Below are 6,000 nucleotides of genomic sequence, written 5' to 3' on the forward strand. Positions count from 1 at the left end.
GAGATCCTGTCACATGGCTATGCTCAGGTATGAACTCATATATCCATCACTATCTGCACCTTCAGCTTCACTTTGTTGCGAGGATAATATGGATTCAACAACATTATGTTCACAGTTCTCATTGTTGCCATAGCAGTCCAAATTGCAGCCAGTGTTATCAATCTCTTCATGGCTTATTAATTGATGCAGTTTCAAGTTGAATTCACTTTCAGGTTCTTCTGGAATTTGTGTTGAAATGTTTCAAATGGCAATGAAAAAATCAATAATGAATTGTTTGACTGGTGACTTCTTGCCAGATTTCAACCAGAAACATTATCTCCTGCTGAATGTTAACCTTTGGACTTACTTCATTGTTAAAATATTAAAATTAAAAATTTCTAAAATATTATCTACTAATTTCCCACCGTAGAGTTCTCCAATTTTTTCAATAATCCCCATATCAATTGGTTGCACCAAAGATGTTGTGTTTGGGGGCATAAATTGCAACTTAATATTTTAACTTGAGCAGTCAGGATGCACTTTACCATTATCAAGTATCCAAGTGGTCAACCATTGTATAAAGAGGTTTGCTGTCATCCATTCATTCCTTTTAATAAGGTAACCTGTTTATTCTTAATCATTTAAAGCATCAAGGCTAAGTACTTATCCCAATTACCAGAAGAGTTTTTATTTTATCAGTCCCTCAAAAATTTGAACAGCACAAAACAGTGATGCAATCCATCACTTTTTTTTGAGTAATGTAGTCCTACATAACTGTGACAAAGAGAGTCATTTATTGTTTCTCGGTATTACAGTCCCATTTAATCGGTATTGTTAATGTCATCTGCACAAAAATTCTGTGATAACCTGTGCAGTTAGTTCAATTTTCACTCCACTGCACTCAGAACATATGTTATTTTTTTCTCCAGGAGCTCTCTTGAATTTTATTTTGTTTCAGGTCTTCCATCAAGATATTTAACCATCTGTTACCCTAAAACGGTTATGACCAAGTTTCAAAGCCAGTTCCTCCAACTTCTTTGTTAGAATTAGACCGCTGATGCTAACCAAGTGTTCACTCTATTGGAAAACCATAGATTTAAACCATCCTCGGCCTCTGTATCTTCACCTTGACATTTGTATTTCAGGGAAGCAGCTTGCTTTCCAAATTTGGCTCCATTCTTCTCTCATTTAATTTATCCTGTTGCTGCAATAACTGAGCTATTGTCACTTTCAGCACCCAGTTATTTCAGCCAAACTGTGATGACTGGAATGAGTTTGATAATTTTTAATTTGGTCGAGTATGTCAATTTTTTTCAGCCTGTTATAAGTCCTCACATGGCATATTACTCAAGATAAGGAGTGTCGTTGTACTCTTGGCACTGACACACTATCTCTTATTCAAGGTTAACTTAGATCTTGGAGCACAAGATAAATCCCACGAAAGAATCACACCAGTGGCACTGGCTTTAGACTGTAAGTTCTCAAAAGACTAGTTGCCAGTGAAGAGAAAAATGACTTCTGTGCATGAGTTAACTATTAAGATGGGGATGGGAAAAAGAGAAAGGTGCAAAAAAACATTGTAATCTGCCAATGGTAGTAGCTCTATTGTATGGTGGAAAGAGGGAGAGGAAATAGACCACATGAGTCTGTTAATGAGAATTTTGTGCAAGGTGTTACAAGCAAAAAGCTCTTGGTAAGCAAAGTTGTTCATCTCAACTTCTCTCCTCTGAGTCTCTTCTGATTGACCAGTAAGCCCTAGAAATTGGCTCATACCCACTCGTAAACCCTCACCATGGGTGTCGCCACTTCTATCTCATTATCCTGGGTTCAATCACGCATGGGCAGTAGGTGGCGTGTCTGAGTGGCGGAGAATGAGCTAAAACTGGCAATTGTTGACCACATTCTTCATCCTTAAGCCCCATATCTCTTAGACTATAACGTACAGGCTAGTACTGCCATAATCGTCTCCTCTTAAAAATGACACTAGCTTCAATAAGGTTCATAGTTCCGGAAATCCAGAATCTCTACTGGATGATTTAAAAAATAAGAGCTCCAAGAACAAGGCAAGAATAGGTACCCCTATGAAAAAGAAGACTAAATTATAGGAGTGTTAAATAATGGTATCCTGATATGAAAAAAATTGAATTTTGTCGTGAGCATAGAGCCAATGTCGCCGATTCATTGTCCAATAAAGCGGCATGCTGTCCTGCTGTTCTTCATGATCTGCCCCAAATAACCACTAACCGGAATCTGCAGATTATCAAATTGTTAAGAATACCGCCACGCTTTCATAAAAGGGTCAACAGAAATTTAATTCCTGAGGATTATTACTTGGGGAAATTATATCCAATTTATTACTATTTTTATACAGGTGGCATTACTCTTTTAAATGAAAGGTTATTCCAGCTCTATCACTCAATTAATTTAAGAAAATGTCATAGTTTTCTTCTTGATTTTTTTTTGATTTATGGGTATTTTAACTAGACAGAATGATAATAAAATAATGATAAACTTAAACATTTCATCAAAATCATAATAATTTCATTAAAATCATAATAAAATAAATCATAATTGCTACCTTTATGCTCCCTCTCTAGTTGTCGAATAGAAATTAATTTTGTCTCAATTTAAAGCCGAGTCTTTGCTAAAAGCATTATTTTTATCAATTATTATTAATGTTTATATTGGCATTAGTTATTTTTTTCAAAGTGTCCATATCAGAATTGCTACCAAAGTTTTATTACATTATCTTTGCGTACTCATATCAGCATTTCAAAAGTAAATTATATTAGCAGCTTCTAAACGTATTTTTTTTTCTCTTTCGTGTTTCTGTAGTGTAGCGGGTTGGCTTCATTAAAAATGCTTAATGCAGACTTAATATTCAAGCCGACGAATTTAATTATAGTTCCACTCTGCTATTGTGTAATCTAAAGCTAATTCGATAAACAAGTGATTTTGCCAGTATCTGTTACCTACTTAAATTATAAACAATAGTGTTTGCGGAGTCGGTACTACCTCAAAATTAATGTTAGTGGTCACTTAAAATATGGGTACAGCTGTCTGTCTCTAGGGATGCAACTTTTTCATTTTCGTAGTAAAAATTCGGTGCATGGTTTGAATCCGGGGAAACGATTGTGATTATTATGAAATGGCATAATGGTTAACATTATGGTCAGTATATAGTGGCCTTTCATGGTCCAATTGGATTATTTTACCGACCTTTCGCGCAACAGGTTAGAAATGTTTCACATAGAATAAGGATAGGGAAAAACTCCTCATCAGATACCAAGGATTAAGATTTGTGACATCGCAATTAAATACGATTTCCTGCACTCCTGTATAAGTTTTTAAATACCTAGGATTAAATCGGGTAGGTACATTATGTATGGATGTAATTTTATGTATTTTTTACCAGATTACAATCAGGCAAGCTATCAAAACGATAGAACGATGGATATTTTTTCTCAATTTAATTAGTCCTGCATTGAGTGTAACTGCCTTAAAATAAAAAAATAATAAACCGGAAATTAATACACAACGCCCAGAAAGCAGAAATGTATCAAAACGACTGGTAAATGTAGATAGTAATTGCGTTGAAAGACTGATTTCCAATTGGAAAAATTCTATGAAATACATTTTCGAACGTCCATTGTATCATATGTTTCCGGAAAATTAATCCTAAGTGAAATCTCTTTTATCACCATACAAAACACCGCTAAAATAAAATACTGGGACTCGTATTATTTTCATGAACTCCTGTTTAGTAGTACGAATTTAGGGAAAAAAGTTTGCCTCACCCTGTGTCCAGAATTCTTGATGGTTGCTATGTAGTACCATCGAAATCAATACCCTGTTTCAATAACCAATATCCTCACCAACGTTGGGCATTAACAACGTGAGAGCGCGAAAAAAAACGCAACATAGTCGTCGTCGGTCGTTGTAGGAGGGACGCTACGCTGTAGTTCCTGGAGAAGTGTGCAATTTCTTGGACACTTCTACTTTTCTTGTTCATGACAATGCCCAAATTATTACGTATGTTTTGTTTCGCTACCTTCAACGTTCCAAATCAATTGATTTCGACGTTACTGAGGAACGAAGTGATATTCATGCTAGAACGAAGCAAAAACAAAGTACTGGTCCATAATTAATTAATTGCTGCCCACTAGGGGCGCGTTCCGAAATTCACCGGCAGTATTGTTGCTGCTGTTGCTGCAAAACAGAACGGAAAACAGTACTGCCCTTTTAAACAAAGCAGTAATTTGGGAATGGTCAGCACTAGCTGTCGTTGACAAATTAGCGGGAAAGACGCAAATATCACTTTCAAATTAATTGAATGTATTAGTTGTACGAACGAAAGCTTAGAAATTAATGTATTCCCAGCCAGCACGATTCTGCAACCATTTGCATCTGGAAGGAAATCCAGGTGGCAGCACTAAATGTGTCATGGCCGAGTAGAGGTGATCCGTTAACCAATCTAACGCGTTAGTACGTTTGTTCGTGTGAAACCAGCCAGCCAGCACTCTGCCAGTTTAGCCGAATATCTATATCATTATGATGAAAAGCAGAGAAGGAGAAGTTCATGAGCAACAAAATGTGCTGCGTTTATAATTTCACCCACCAGTGTGAGACAACCCCTATGAAAAAATTGTATAAACCTGTTTCAAAATTTTATACAATCTTATACATTGCCATGGCAATTGTATAAATTGTATAAACTTTTGAAACAAGTTTATACAATTTTTTCATAGGGGAAAAGCTATATTTCTACACAGATTCCCCAAAACCCCTAATTTCAGGAAGAAATGGGAGCACGTCTTGAGAATGGGCAAGAGTTAGCTAGCTTATTTAATAATAATTAGAATGGGTAATAGAGAAATAAATACAATGAGAGAGGACTGGGCCAGGGACTGTGAACTGCCGCTGTGATCTACCTCCCCCCCTTTATCCTTAGCGTAGTAAGTAGTAATGATGATTTTCATAGAGGACAGCCCGAAAAAGTGTAGGTAACTGCCGTATGATGACAGCACTAGCAATGAGCGGCAAAACTGGATATTCAAATATGTCCCCGGTGCATACAGTAATAGTAATACTCGCATATCCTGAAATACTAATCTTTTTGTTTCTTTAAAATAAAAACTAATAGTAATTAAAAATTTAAATAACAATTATTAATTTAAAATATAAAAAAGTAATGCATTTACAAAACAAGGCAACATTAATTAAATTTGAAAAAAGTATGAAAAAGTGAACCGAAAAACAATATATCATCATTTCAACGTCTAATGTTAGAAGCAATTTTAGTAAAAATTGCAATCTACTAAGGTAGTCAAACAAACTGACAATCCGAGATATAGGGAGAAATATTGCTAACTCGAACAAATTGAGCAAAGGACAGTTGTGAATGCAATGCATTCATAGGCGCATGAGCACTGAATAGCAATCAAACAGCTAGCTCAACACTGGCATATGAAGCAAAAAGCAGTACACCACAGCATAGCCATGCAAGACAATTAAATCAGCTGACAGTAGGAGGCACTTCAAAACAATCAGCAAAGGACAGTTGTGAATGCAATGCATTGATAGGCGCGTGAGCACTGAATAGCAATCAGACAACTACCTTTAACTCTGGCATACGAAGCAAAAGGCAGTACAGCACCTCCCATCCGAAATATGGACACCACACCCCGAAACACTACAATGGTGCTTCATTTTCACTTCATAAAAATAAAGATTTATCACACGGATCACGAGAGCTCCCGACTTTCCAAGATAACTGAGTCAGAATGTGGTTTTACCCATAGATCTTTCATACAGTATGCAAAATATATGGCTGTACCGGCGTGGGCAAGTTCGACCGCGTGAGATCCACGAAAACCCTCCCCTACCTCCCCCTCCCTGACTCCGTCACCTCCCCTAAAGCTTTTGATACTTCTCCTATAAGTTATAGTTGGCGTGACATTGAGAGAGAATGAGGGCTCAAGGGGAGCCCTTCGAGGATACAACACACCAGGGCCGGGACCC

At 36.8% G+C, this 6,000-nt stretch overlaps 1 protein-coding gene across 1 annotated transcript in view; it reads right to left on the reverse strand.

The window, feature by feature from the left end:
* Positions 1 to 3,960, reverse strand: part of LOC124167270 (myosin heavy chain, striated muscle-like) — a 54,775-nt gene extending 50,815 nt beyond the window's left edge. Inside the window, exon 1 of the mRNA XM_046545179.1 lies at positions 3,777 to 3,960. The gene's annotated coding sequence lies outside the window, so the exon portion shown is untranslated. The remainder of the gene's footprint in view (positions 1 to 3,776) is intronic.
* Positions 3,961 to 6,000: the final 2,040 nt, after the last annotated feature.

Source organism: Ischnura elegans, chromosome 10 (genome assembly GCF_921293095.1).
Source record: "Ischnura elegans chromosome 10, ioIscEleg1.1, whole genome shotgun sequence".
Classification (NCBI taxonomy): domain Eukaryota; kingdom Metazoa; phylum Arthropoda; class Insecta; order Odonata; family Coenagrionidae; genus Ischnura; species Ischnura elegans.